Below are 15,787 nucleotides of genomic sequence, written 5' to 3'. Positions count from 1 at the left end.
TTGCTCTGCTCATCATGAAGAAAATAACTATATTAATAATGGAGATAATAATAGTTATTATACTATTTGGTGTTTATTATATGCCTTTCTTTGAAATCTTTGAAAGCATTTTCATATTTAGTCCTCCCTTTGGCCTAATACTATTTCTATAAAATAGGAATGGGCAAAAAATGGAACAAGACAGAAACTGATTTAAAGAATCAATGACATAATTCACACTTTAGTTTTCAAATCACTGTTTATCTTAGTCTGTTTGGGCTATAAAAAAAATATCATAGGCTAGGTGGCTTATAAACAACAAAAATGTATTTTTCACAGTTCTGGAGGCTGAGAAGCACAAGATCAAGGCACTGGCATATTCGGTATTTGGTGAGGGCCTGCTTCCTTGTTCATAAATAGCTACGTTCTTGTATCCTCACAAGGCAGATGGGACAAGGAAGCATTCTGGAGCCTCTTTTATGAGGGCACTAATCCCATTCAGGAGAATTCATTTCTTCATGAGCTAATTACCTCTTAAAGGCCCACCTCCAAATATCATCACACTGAGAATCTGGTTTCCATATACGAATTTCTGGGGAAATACATTCTGTCCACGACACCCTAATTTTTGGGGAAATACATTCTGTTCACAACACCCTAATACAATAAATAGTAAATGAAAGCACTATCATATATTTTTACCATAGCAAAGAAACATTCAGATGCATTATAAATGACTAACATATCAAGATATATTATCAAGTCAAGGTAACTCAAGAAGCAGAGATCTCTGACAATAAATGAAGAAACATCAATCTTTACAGGCAAGAAGTTGAAAATATAAAGAAAATGATTTTGAAACATGGAGTATGCTACAAAAATTTTATAATGTTGAAGGCCAAAATCTCAAAAATAGAACTATAAGTAGGAAATAATTTTATCATTAAGGAAATAATAGCAAAGAATCAAAGAGCAAGCAGTACTTACAATACTAGAAGGAGCCTATCACTGTTTCAAAATATAGTTGAGGAGATATTGAAAAAAAGAAGAATGATAAGAGGGCACTATGTAAAAAGTGCTAGTGTCTATTAAAGTTACGTACCACCAAAACCTACTCATCTGTCCCATTTTACACAAAAGGGAAATTTTATCTGCAAAGCATCCTGGTGAGAGACTTGCAGAAAAGGTAAGGTACTTAATTTAGCATAAGAAAAAAGAAGACAGGAAAAGGGAGCTGAGAGGAGTTAGATAAAATAACAACGGAAATTGCTAGAGTGTTTGTGCACTTTTCAGGAAAACTGGGTGGTTTTGACCTATAATAATGATCCTATATAAATATTTCACATGCTTCTAACAGGATTTCACTTATTTCTAAAAGGATTTTTGGAGAAACTCTAAATCGTAATTGAGAGCAAAACAAAGTCAGGGTGTTAAAAAGAAGGAATAGGATTTAAATCTATTTTTAAATTATTCTTTGAAGTTTGACAGAATATTCTGGAAGTATTGCATGCAAAAACATGGCTATCATTTTATTTCTTTCAAAAGAATTTTTACCACTTAAACAATATAATGATAAAGGAAGTTTTCAAACTGCTGTGTGAGGAACCTTAATTACTCAGAGGTCTCAGAAAAATTCAAAAGGAAGTACAAGAGGACCTCTCTGTCTAACTGATTTATATATTGTAGTTCCATGAACAATTCAATCTGGAACACAGAAACAGTACTCTGTATGTGGATGTGTGTGTGTGCACATATGCATTTCAGTAGACTGTTTACACTAATTTGAAAACAACTGGTATAGGCAATATGCTAAAAATAATACCTAAACTCGGGTGACGATAAGCAATCAGGTAAAGGAAAATCCAAAAAGCCATCTGTTCAGACACAACTGAATTCCTGATGTTTTAAAAAATAATTTATTGCTGGACGTGACTTTAAGCAAGGGATACGACCTTCAAAAGAACACATTCGCCGATACAGAAATTGAAAAAGATTCATTAGATGAACAAACTGCTCACAATGGTGTTTTCATGGACAATAAAAAAATTATATATTAAGTCTATAACACTGAAAACATTGAGGCTGTGATAATGTATAGCCATGGCACTGATAATTGCAAAGACTGTAAAACTCTCCTCAAGGAACAGAAGCAGAATTTAGTTTGCTCAGATCTGTTCACATTAACATCACATTGGAGGTCAGAAAGTACAAAATTCATCACGATGATCAAACTGTTTCTCATAGAAACATGAAACTTTAATCCAAAAATTACTATATTTTCATTTTTATCAGTTAGAATAATTTGATTATGTCAGTTGAGTAAAGAATGCTCAAATACAATCTTGCCAAGAAAGTTTTTTGTTCCGAAAGCTCCCATGTTCCTAAAGTTATATTCCTAATTAGACTGTAGACTTAGAATATATTTTATTATGTGACACAGATGGGCAGATTGTGGTTAGCAATACGTTTAAAAAATAAATTAAACAGACTACTAAGGTAAACCCCTTCAAATCCAAAGTCTGAGGTTTCGTTGTTGTTGTTTTAGTTCAGAACAATTCTCAGAAAATATTGTTTGATTTCTAAAACCACAATGGCCTGATGTATTCTTTTCTATATCAAGCTTTCGTTACTTGACAAAAGATGTATTATAATTTGGGGGGTGATTAGACAGAACAGCATTTTATAGTCTTGAATAATACAGCTTTAATTTGGGGCTCTTATCAAATACAGGGTCTACTTGAATCTCAATTTCATTTCCATAGAATGAACATTAATTTGTTCTTTGTCTCTCACTTTAGGAAGTCAGGATTCTTTTTTAAATCTGAGTTGACATTCCTCACCATCTTTTGTTCAGTTATTAGGTTAAGAATATGTGCAATTTTCTATAGAGAATGTTCAGCATTCTAATACTCTTATCAGCCAAACACCATCATACAGCTACCACTTTTTATGAGTACAACCAGAATGTTTTAATTTATTTGTTCGCTCACTAGTGATCTTTAAAGAATTTGTTTTGAATATCTCTACTTGAATTTTCTCAAAGATCCATGATACATGTGGTGATAAATTCAGAGTGTTACCTTATTGCTTACTTGTGCTGACCGACTGACCAGCTTCTCACCTATATCACTAAAATTAGTTTGGAAATTTACCTAGGTTAAATTTTGTCTACATTATTTTCTACAAGTTTTTTACAACTTAGAATAATTTGATTAACATCAGCGCATACTTAGAATGCTTTAACTACAATCATTGTGATTAAAAATGCAATTTCAATAAAGTGGTACACACAGTAAAGCTTAAATTGTTATACCCTAAGCCAGCTCGTAACAACCTTTCCAAGAGTACCGAGTCTCCAGCAGCCTCCTCATAATACTCATTGCTCAGGATTCCCTGTATTCCTTGGTTGTGGTACTGGTACCCTTCTAAGAACTTCTTAACTTTTCTTCAAAGTTTCTCAGTCTCTCCTCCCCTGGATAACTTATATAATAAGGATGACCTCATAATTACGATCAATCAGTATTCTTTAACTCTTTGAACTTAAATTGGCCAACTCATACTTTAGTATGTTAAATAATGCACATGTACTTTTCTTAAGAAATTACACACACACCCACACAACTTCATAGTTTATGGCGATGGAAAAGTTCTCATAATTTATCTCATCATAACAAACAGTATACATGATTCTTATGACATCATATTCACAGTTAATATAAATTTGTATTTTGCTTCTATTCTTCAATTTTAGTGATAATATTTCATCCACTAGATACGTTTCTAATTTATTCCTTGCATTTACAAACTCCTCATTAAAACAAATTTAGCAGGGTAATTTATGAGGTAATAATTATGCATCACACACATCTCTACACCCAAGTTCTAAGAAGTAGACAAGCTCACGAAAAGATTATTCTAGATATTCTGGAAGGGGAAGAGAGGTTATGAGAACTTTAGTGGCTATGGAAAAGGAGGAAAAAAGTTAGAGACTAAAGGGGTTACAGAAGTAGTGGGGATATAAGCCCTGCTCTGTGGCTCCAACTCTGGATGATGGCAAGACATCAAAGGAATTGCTACCTGGAAAACCAAATAAGCTAGCTTCTAGGTACAGTGTACCTCATTCCCTCCAAAGATGACCTTTCTCAGAGAGTGGTAGGAATATAGCAGATCTCTGAACGCTACAGGCTGGAATGGGGTCCAGTGTGAACTAATAGCAATTGATTTGACAAGTGTCCCTGATTCATACGTATTAAGTGAGCCTTCAGCAACTTGGCACAATTTGGTGAAGTCAATAATAATAACTCAAGTTAAATTTCTACCTTCTCAGCAAATAGGTAAAAAAATAGATTCAACTGATTTGGAGAAAGGAAAGATATTTTTTGCACAGCTGAATATCTGGACTAAGATTCAAAACTACTAAAATAACCCACTCAGAAAAGAAAGTCTTTTTGCATGTCACTTTATCCTTCTGGATCATTCTACTGACAATTTCATGACAGCAAAACTGGTATGTCAAAGGGTAAGGATATTTTTGATGAACCTGGAGATGCAGTACCAAATTGCTTATCCAAAAGTCTGACCAATTGATCCTGCTACCATCTTCATAGTAGATTTCAACACCAGTATTGTTAATGTTTTGGTTTGTTTTCATTGTATTTTTTAATCCATTGGTTAATAAAAACAGTGCCTTCATATTTTCTCTATTTACTTCAAAATTAAAAAGGTGAAACTACTGTTCTTGTTCTTTAAATGAACTTTGATGAGATATGATTGCTGCAAAATGCAGCCAATTTGATGAATGCACAATTTAATAAATTTTGATGAAACCACCATGATAACAGAGTTACAAAATATTACTATCACCCCCATGAATTTCTTTGCCTCTTTGCAAATCATCCGTCCCTACATCCTCTGCTCCAGTTGACTACTGGTCTGCTTTCTCAGAATAGAATAGTTTACATTTTCTAAATATTTATGTATCATTCAGTATGTATTATTTTGTGCTTCGGTATGTGTTTTTTTCTAGCTTTTGTCTTTCAGCATAATTCTTATTGAGAATTAGTATTTCTCTTACATAAATTATTTTAGGCCTTTTCCTCATTTAAATTCAAATAAATTTAAAAATGGTCTTTATTAAAATAAATTTATTAAAAACATCATGGGGGATTTAAACTTTTAAAAATTTTATGTAATTTATATATATACTAATTTTTACTTTTATAACAATCTTACTAGAAGCTGTAATAAAAATGGAATTTAGAAAATAATTTTTACCAAATTACTCTGTTTATATCTGGATAACTCAGTATTTTAACAAAGAAAATAATATTTACTAACTTTTGTGTCTACATTTAAACAAAATGTGGAGTAGGCTATTCCATGCATATTAGAATTTTGTTATTTTGCAAGAAGTGTTAATGTTAATTCCAATTTTTATATACTTAAATTGGCGTTCTAACTTTTGTTTTTATTTTATGAAATTCCAGTATTTCATTTACTTCTTATTTATAAATGTTTGAAGCTGTTATATCTAAGGATTAATAGAAAAAGGAAGACATATATTAACTCTGAGGTGAATGTTCATCTTTAAGCAAAAAGGTTTGTTTAGACTTAAAAACATTTAACAGATCAAGAATTAAACAAAAATTATCAAATGACATAATGTTTATATTTTACTATGATCCTTAATATAAATATTTTTTAATGAGTTGCATTAATGAGAAATCATATTTCACTTATACCATTTTTAATTACAGCATCTTTTTTAGGATCTTAAAATCAAATATCTATAAATAGCATGTGAATAATGATTTTCCAGCTTTAATAAACTGGAAAATCATCACCATTAGTTTTTAAACTCTTTTAGAAATAATCTTTGATTGTGACGATCATTGTACTTGTTCCTCAAAAATCAATTTTGCATTTTTTTCCTTGGAAAGAGAAAGAGAAAGGATATTCCACAGCTAACCACCATAGCAGATAATGTTTCTGAATGTTTTAAGTAATCACAACTATAACTTCCCATTTTGATACCCATAGTACTCATATCACCTATTAAAGAAGACGAAAGAAAGGAAGACACTTTTATTGAGCTCCTATTATTACCAGTTCACCATATTCAATATTTAATCGATATTGTCTCACTTAATCCTCCCCAAACAGTCGTAAAGCAGAAATATTATCTTCATCTTGCAAATGGGGAAACTGTTATTTAAAGTGGTTAAATAAATTCTACAAATTCACCAGGGAAATTAGAGCAGCAATTTAGTTCTGCCCTCTATATAGCTAGTTACTAAATCAGTCTTTGGGTTTCTCCTCTCTATATAAACAAAACCAGTTTCTTCAGTCACTTCTAGATGGTCCAATCAAGTATTGTTAATCCTACCCTCCATATGCTTTTATTTTCCACTTGTGGAATTTCAAAATAAAACATCAAAATTCTTAAATGATGCCAAAATTGTTTAAAATGCCAGACAGTAACAAAAGAAAATTTGGCCATTGACAGTTTTAAAGGGAATTCTGGACACACAATCCCAACTTGGGGACCAGGATACGAGAATTAAGAGTAAGTCTGAAAGAAGAAAATCTGTGTCCCGATTGCATATCACTCTTGATTAAAAGCTATTAGAAACAGAAACAGGTCATCAATAAGATAATTGACTCCAACCACCTAATAGTAGTTATGGCCACAAAGGGATGTTAATAAAAATAGACATTTTTTTTTTTTTTAAAGGGAGTATGCCTCTGGGAAAGAAACTATTTCCTCACAGTTATAGAAGGAACTGAGACCATTAAAAAGCATTAGAAGTTTGAGTTCGGGACATTAAACAAATTAAACAAGCAACTGGATTCACTTATTTTCAGACAGAGACTTCATTAACCTGTTAATGTTTATTCATGCCAATTCTTGGCAGACTAAAAATAGCTAAAATTCTACTGAGACTAGTATTCTTCAAGAAGAATCAACACATTCTATCGGAAAAAGTCGATTTTGTGTCCTTTTTTCCCTTGGAGGTATTTCTTTCCTCGGAGGTGGTTTATCTTCCAGTGGCTACTCTTTTTTAACATCTTAATTTTAGGGTTACAGCTGCAGTTTTATTACAAAGGTAAACTTATGTCATGGGGGTTTGTTGTACAGATTATTTCATCACCCAGGTATTAAGCCTAGTACCCATTACTTGTGTTTCCTGATCCTCCCCCTCCTCTAACCCTCCACCCTCTGACAGGCCCCAGTGTGTGTTGTTCCCCTATATGTGTCTATGTGTTCTCAAAATTTAGCTCTCACTTACAAGTAGGAACATGTGGTATTTAGTTTTCTGTTTCTGTGTTAGTTTGCTAAGGATAATGGCCTCCAGCTCCATCCAAATCCTTGCAAAGACCATAACTGCATTCCTTTTTATGGCTACTTAGTATTCTGTGGTGTACATGTACCACATTTTCTTTATCCAGTCTATCACTGCCGGACATTTAGATTGATTCCATGTCTTTGCTATTGTGAACAGTGCTGCAATGAACATACACATTCATGTGACTTTATAATAGAATGATTTACATTCCTTTGCGTATATAGCCAGTAATGGGATTACTGAGTTGAATGGTATTTCTGTCTTTAGGTCTTTGAAGAATCACCACGCTGTCTTCCACAATGGTTGAACTAATTTACACTCCCACCAGCAGTGTATAAGATTTCCTTTTTCTCCGCAACCTTGCTAGCAACTGTTATTTTCGACTTTTTAATAGTAGCCATTCTGATTGGTGTTAGGTGGTAACTCCTCCTGATTTGCATTTCTCTAATTACTGGTAACGTTGATTTTTTTTTCATGTGAGTATTGGCCACATGTATGTCTTCTTTTGAAAAGTGTCTATTCATGTCCTTTGCCTACTTTTTTTTTTTTTTTTTGAGGCGGAGTCTCACTCTGTCGCCCAGGCTGGAGTGCAGTGGCGCGATCTCGGCTCACTGCAAGCTCCGCCTCCCGGGTTTACGCCATTCTCCTGCCTCAGCCTCCCGAGTAGTTGGGACTACAGGCGCCGCCACCACGCCCGGCTAATTTTTTGTATTTTTAGTAGAGACGGGGTTTCACTGTGTTAGCCAGGATGGTCTCGATCTCCTGACCTCGTGATCCGCCCGTCTCGGCCTCCCAAAGTGCTGGGATTACAGGCTTGAGCCACCGCGCCCGGCCATGCCTACTTTTTTACGGGGTTGTTTTCTTGTAAATTTCTTTAAGTTCTTTACAGATGCTGGATATTAGACTTACAGCCAAGTCACAGACATTTGCCACTCACAACTGCCACACATAAAAATGATGAAAATACTTAGGAATACAGCTAAGTAGAGAGGTGAAAGATTTCTACAAGGAGAACTACAAACCACTGCTCAAAGAAATCAGAGATGACACAAACATTCAATGCTCATGGATAGGAGGAATCAATTGATAAAATGGCCATATTGCCCAAAGCAATTTATAGATTCAATGCTATTCCCATTAAACTATCATTAACATTCTTCACAGAACTAGAAAAAATGATTCTAAAATTCATACGGAACCAAAAAAAGAGCCTGATTGGCCAAGGCAATCCGAAGCAAAAAGAACAAAGCTAGGGGCATCACACTATCCTACTTCAAACTATACTACAGTGCTCCAGTAACCAAAACAGCATGGTACTGGTAAAAAACAAACAAACAAACAAAAAAAAACAACACACAAACAAAAAACTAAAACAAAAACAAAACAGATACATAGACCAATGGGACAAAATAGAGAACTCATTCATAAAACCACACACTTACAACTATCTGAACTTCAACAAACCTGATAAAAACAAGAAAAGCAACAAGGGAAGGATTTCCTATTCAATAAATGGTGCTGGGAGAACTGGTTAGCCATAGGCAGAAGATTGAAACTGGACTCCTACCTTACACCACATACAAAAATTAACTCAAGATGGATTAAAGATTTAAAAGTAGGTCAGGTGCGGTAGCTCAGACCTGTAATCCCAGCACTTTGGGAGGCTGAGGCAGGCAGATCACGAGGTCAGGGAGATCGAGATCATTCTGGCCAACATGGTGAAACCCCGTCTCTACTAAAAATACAAAGATTAGCTGGATGTGGTGGTGCACACCTGTAGTCCCAGCTACTCTGGAGGCTGAGGCAGAAAAATTGCTTGAACCCGGGAGGTGGAGGTTACAGTGAGTGGAGATACGGCACTGCACTCCAGCCTGGTGAAAGAGCGAGACTCCTACACACACAAAAAAGACTTAAATGTAAAACCCCAAACCATAAATACCATTCAAGATATAGGTATGGGCAAAGATTTCATGAAGACATTGAAAGCAATTGCAACAAAAGCAAAAACTGAGATATAATTAATTTAAAGGGGTTCTGCACAAAAAAAGAAACTGTTAACAGAATGCACAGACAACCTACAGAATGGGAGAAAATTTTACTAACTATGCATCTGGAAAAAGACTAACATAACATTTTTCTACCCAAAGTACTAATATCAGAGACTTTTTAAAATCAGCTCTTTCATTAATCCAACTCATTCTCTCTCTCTCCCTTTCTCTTCCTTTCTCTTCCCTAATAGTTTAAAATTACTTTTTATTAAAAAAATTTTGAAATGTTGCATCATAATGATGAGTGCTTACAAAGTGAGAGGTGCTATACTAAATCCTCTATGTACATTATCTCATTTAATCCTCACAAAAATCTTATGACATAGGTATTGCTTTCTCTCCTATATTGTAGTGGTTGAACAGCTTGCTCTGCGAGTGGCAAAACTGAGCTTAGAACTCAGTCAATCTGAAATCCAGAGCCTGCATGCCCCATCAATAAATTACATTGCCCCCTCTTTAAATTACATATACAGAGGCAGCATTTCCAATTAAGTCATAACTAACTTCTTATATGGGTTTATGATGATACAAAAGCTATTTTAATTTTTCAGGATTTTGGAAACCAGATAGTTTGTCACTAAATGGTAGTTTGTTTTTGTTTTGTTTTCCCATATTTTTTCAAACAATAAAATAAGAATCGAGAGTCACTTTAAATAATCTAACACTGAAATGGGAAGAAAAAAAATATGCAGGAAGTAATAAGAGAACAGCTTTGCAAATGTTAACTCTTTGCAGGAAGAAACTGTGACCAATATGTTCAATGCAATATCTTTAAATACAACACTTGGCTCATAGAAAATGTGAGTTAAATAAAACATGTAAACATGATTCTTGATTTCTTGATTTTGAAAATTGGGACATTTTCTTCTGTGCTTTAGATTCTAAGTTTTAGCTGCTTGAAGAATAAAGTAAACAACAAATATCTCTGGTTCCTTTCATGCTTTATTCAAATTCTTCATGTTTGGGAATCTAAAGTGTTTAACTCTCTTTAGAATTTCTTTCAGATCAATTAGATATAAAATGTCAGGTGTGTGCATTAATTATAAAGCTAAAAATTTACTTATTCATTACACTAGTGAGAGTCATAAAATGGCACGTTCTTTATATGAAATCACAGCAAGCTACAATAAAGACATATTAATCATACCTTACCACTTCCTCCCATGACTGAGATCAGGGTATTATTTGGGCATTATTGGTTTCAAATAAAAGTAAAAATTTAAACATATGAGAAATACTTATGTATTTTGCCATTTGAAAAAAAGATATAGTTGAGAAGTAAGACTATATTCCATTTATGCTCTACTCTTATACTAGGTCTCAATAGAGTAAGAACAGCAGATGAGAACATAGGGTATATTTACTTTTATTAGGACTTTAATGTGCAAGTTATTGTTCTAAAAGAATGAGAAATGAACTGAGCACCAGATCATCTCGTAACAATTCCTCTAAGTAAAAGGAGAAAAAAATACAGAAACAGAAACGGAGATTGTGAACTCTGAGGAATAAACCTTGACATTTTACTTTCCTGTGTAATGTACTTAAATGCAAAATATTGCTTCCATTAAAATGCATAAAAATCAATTTCAGAGTATGAAGTGTAAATGTTGCAGCAGATTCATTCCGCTAATCTTTCGGATGATTCTTTACTCAGGGTGATATTTGCCTTTATGTATAATTGAATTTTATAACTCTTCAGCAGAGAAAATGAGTTATATCCTTATTGGAGGATTTTAATCTAAATGAATATAAATCGGAAATAGTTTTAAAAGAAACATTGTAAAATAGTAAAAAAAAAAAAAAAAAAAAACTTAACATTTTACTTCTAAAGGTCATACACTATAAAGTTGAAAACGTATTTTCCCTGATAATAGATATTAGTCTTGTTTGCTAATATTATATCTAACATATCACTAAGTAAATATATATAGTAGCAAAATAAGAGCATGAAAAAAATTTAGAAGGCAAATTATAAAGATAAAAATGAATAAGAATAAAGTCTTTGAAATTGAAATAATATTCTGGTTAGGGACAATCTCTCATGAGAAATAATTTCAAATTTGAAAAAGAGATGTAAAGACAAAACAAAGGGCCAAGAGTGGTGGCTCACGCTTGTAATCCCAGTACTTTGGGAGGCCAAAGCAGGCAGATGACAAGGTCAGGAGATCGAGACTATCCTGGCTAACTCAGTGAAACCCTGTCTCTACTAAAAATATAAAAAAATTAGCCAGGCATGGTGGCACGCACCCGTAGTCCTAGCTACCCAGGAGACTGAGGCAGGAGAAATGCTTGAAACCAGGAGGCAGAGCTTTCAGTGAGCCAAGATAGCGCCACTGCACTCCAGCCTGGGCGACAGAGTGAGACTCCATCTCAAAAAAAAAAAACAAAAAAAAAGACAAAATGAAATTATAATGTAAATTAAAACACTTTAAATTATTTCATATAAAAACATTTTTAAATATTCAAAATAATTAGAAAATAAAACACTGTGAAAAGTATAAAACACTTCACTCTTACAACACAATTTAATCTCACAACACTTGAGACTATGAATGACCAACTACCAGTAAAATAAAAAGAGAAAAGAGAAAAGGTAAATCTTGTTTTCATATAAAATCTCCATTTTAGTTGAGATATTTACCATATTGCTTATTAGGCTGCAAAATGCGATGAAACTGAATGTCGAATGGGCATTTTCCCATAGCCTAACAATTTTAATAAAAGTCCAAGTTGAATTTAATTATTTCTAGAAATCTAAACTCCTAGTTCCGAAAGTTTAACAACTGGGGCCATCTAACTTAAGGACTATTTTACTGGGATTTGCCAGTTTCAATGGCCCCAGGCAACACAGTAAATTGAGCAACGAGAGAAAATGGCCTTTGGAGTAATGTGAAGTGAGGTTTGGTCAAAAGAATCCCTCATAAATTTGGGCTTGCCTAAAATGTACCCTTCATTTATTAAATCAAATCTATTCTCTCTTCTAAACAGTTAGTGAGGCATTGGATCCACAGATACTTTATTGTTGCCCAGGCATGAAAGCAATGACCAACAGAGAGATGGAGGTGCTAAGATAAGGAACTCTGGTAAGTAACTTGTTCTCCTATTTGACGAAGCAAGGATATGAAGTACTCTTAGACATCATGGATGCAAATAATGCTGCTGTGCTCAAGGTGGCCTGCTAATACTCATTCAGGCAGAAAACAAAGAAAAGGTATGCTAGGACCAGCCTTTGTTGGATTTTAATGAAGAATAAAGTGATTAAATAAGTGGATTTGAATCTTGACCAGCTTCTTCAGTGACCCAAGAAGTGGAAACCTCTCAAGTAATTCTCAAAAGAAAGTACATGGAGACCATTCAGAAGTACAGGTATTAGGAGTCCAACCACGCAGAGGACATCTGGAGTAAGTGTCAGCCTGAGAAGAAACAACAACCAAGGAAAAAAGACGGCAATCTGATTGAGTCAAGTAAGAAGATATTTACCCGCTCTTGTCACATCACAGATGGAGCTGGCATCTAGAAGTGGGAGTGAAAAGAGATGTCGTGAAGCCCACCCACAACCTAGTACTCTTAAAGCTATAAGAGCTGTCATCACAGATGGGAAATGTAGAAAAACCTTTGAGTATAATTTGAGATTGGCATTTTAAAATGAATAATGAAATAAACTAATAGCTCAAGTAACTGAAAGGTTATAGCATCTGTCCAAGAAATAGTCAAGGAAGACACTACTTAGCGAGAAAAAGGGGAGAAGTTTCATTTTAATATAGCTGGGGAGATTACTGGAAAAAAATATGATAACCTATTTAAATAATGACATGTTGTAACTCCCCAGGACACCAATTGCTATATACAGTGGTATACTTAATATAAGAATATTGTGTTCTGTTTTTTAGGATAACACCATGGATCATAAAGCTCAGGTGTGTACCTTTGAGAAATGACACATTCAGAAAGAGTTATGCCCATAAACCAGTATTAGAAGAAAACATTTATTCAACAAATGTTTTCTCAATGCTTTATCATATGTGCCAAGCACAATTCTGGTTGTATATAGTAATTTCAGTGATGAGTGAACAGGGTCAGGCATGCCTGTAGAGGTACAATACACTGTGATTAAACAATAGTTGAGGGAGAACTCTCTGAGGAAATGATATTAGAAATAACACCTGAGTAATGAAAAGGCATTGACTATGTGATGAGTGGGAAGGGATAAGGCAAGGTAATACAGACTAAACTGTGTCCCCAAAATGCACGGGTTGAAACTCTAACCCCCCGTGTGATATATTTCGAGATAGGGCTTTTATAAAGGTTATTAACATTGAAAACAGTTATAAGGCTCAGGCCTGAAACCAATAGGATTGTTGTCCTGATGAGAAGAAGAAACATGACAAGTGTACAAGCACAAAGGAAAAACCACGTGATGACACAGCAAGAATGTGGCCTTCTGCAAGTAAGGAAGAGCATCCTCACCAGAAACTAACCCTGCCATAACCCTGATCTTTGACTTCCCACCTCCAGAAATGTGAAAAAGTAAATTTGTGGCATTCTGCTAGGGCAGCCCTAGAAGACTCATACAGAAGGGGAGATACTTAAGACAGAGGAAGCAACAAATGCAAAGACCCTAAAGGAAGAAATTTTGAGAGTTCTAAACAATGAGTGATGTAGCAGTGTAGTCACAGGAAGTGAGGCCAATGTTGGAGATGAAGGTGTAGCAGTAGGCAAGGGCTAGATCCTGGAAGGAGAAGAGGTCATCCCAAGCCATGACCCTGAGTTTGGATATTAGTTTAAAGATAAAATGAAGCAAAAGAAAAAGAAATGACCAGCTGCTCCTTGGAAAATGAATAATTAGGGCACAAATGTGGACTTGTTAGGCTATACAGTCCAAGTTTGGCCTATGAAATTAATAGTGATCAAGCGGACAGAACAGATTTGCAGTATATTTAAACTTGTTGATGAATTATGAGAAAGTAGTGTCACTTACCTGTTTGGCCACTCTGGCTGCAAGTCTTTTCATTCTAACAGTAATATAGGAGCCACAATATTTAGATATCTATGCTGAATGTTTTTAATAAGTAGTAATTTATTAAAATGAAGAAAACACGTCATCAACAATGATTTAACCCATTTATGCCAGATGTTGCCTTTTTTTAAAATTAAACCCTAGCGATGACTTTGAGCAGTAGGATATAAATAACTCCCACAAGCTTAGCATTCCAATAATGGATCACAAGGCATAATAAATGGGTTAAGAACAGATTCTTAAGGGGAATATATGCAAATTATACAAAAACAATTTAAAAAAATAAACCTAAAGGTGGGTCTATATTTTGAGATCCCCTTCAGCAAGTAAATTTTTATCCAAATGGCTAGGAGAAGTTATTGTACTGGACCAGTAGGAATCTCTTCCTATGAAACCTTTTTTGATTAACTCACAGAGACTGTGCTCTACTCTGGATAATAGCATTTATCACATCATGACCCCTATTGCTGACCATAAAACTACAATTCTTAGTGTTCTATTATTGTTAGCATTGCCATAGCTCTGTCTCTCCATCTTGCATTTTCTTGACTCTTCATCTATGCTCCAACAGACTTAGGTAATCTGCAGGTCCATTTCAGTATTTTGTAAAATGGACTGCCCAGAAATACTATTTTTCTTACTTGTCCAGAGCTACATGACATGTTATCCTATTATTTCGCTACAATGACCTGATCTATGAAATTTCTGCATGCATTATTCATCTTATTGTCAGTGAATCAATATAATTTTCACCTCTATCATTTATTCTGGGGATTCGCTGAGGTCATCTAGTCTAGCCTGCACATGGCAGGAAACTGCTTCGGTCTGTGGATCTTGGCTGGCTTCGATATTCACTGCAGTTGGGGCTCAGTCTGCACCAGAAAACACTAGGAAAGCCTCGTGGTATTGATAGAGGTATAATAGAGCAAGCAAAAACAAGCTAGGCATAGGCTTGAGGCATAGGCTCAGAACTGGCATACTGCAACTTAGCCTCATGTTCCATTGGCCCAAACAAACCTTATTGCTAAGGTCAAAGTCAAGGAATCTGGAAAAGCACTTGTGCTTTAGTGGAAAGAACTTCAAAATTATATGGGAAAAAGCATGAATACAAGGAGAAATGAAAAACTGGGACCAATGATTCAAATGATGACACCTATATAAAAATATCACACACTAATAATAATAGATGCAAACTTACAAAGAAAAGCAAAAATACAATAATTATGCATATGGTTTTATATATACATAACACATACATATATACTATGTGTATATACATGTCTCTAGTTTATTGAAAAGCTGATAAATTAAATCTGTTCTATCAGGACATCTGGCCACAGGGGTATACCAGAGAAAAATATATATGTACTGATGAAACAACTAAAAAAGGAGAAAAA

General features: G+C 34.4%; 1 protein-coding gene and 1 long non-coding RNA gene across 7 annotated transcripts in view; one reads left to right on the top strand and one right to left on the bottom strand.

Annotated features, from left to right (window-relative positions):
* Positions 1-15,787, bottom strand: part of EPHA6 (EPH receptor A6) — a 928,471-nt gene that overhangs the window by 719,626 nt on the left and 193,058 nt on the right. The gene's annotated exons all lie outside the window — the stretch shown is intronic.
* The window catches only part of LOC103881026, a 66,616-nt gene that overhangs the window by 47,940 nt on the left and 2,889 nt on the right, over positions 1-15,787 (top strand). The window contains exon 4 of the long non-coding RNA XR_001899495.3: positions 12,362-12,456. This is a non-coding gene — a long non-coding RNA (uncharacterized LOC103881026). The remainder of the gene's footprint in view (positions 1-12,361; positions 12,457-15,787) is intronic.

Source organism: Papio anubis, chromosome 2 (assembly GCF_008728515.1).
Source record: "Papio anubis isolate 15944 chromosome 2, Panubis1.0, whole genome shotgun sequence".
In the NCBI taxonomy this organism is placed as follows: Eukaryota; Metazoa; Chordata; class Mammalia; order Primates; family Cercopithecidae; genus Papio; species Papio anubis.
Note: the sequence above shows the minus strand (reverse complement) of the source record. Positions and strands in the feature narration are given on the sequence as shown.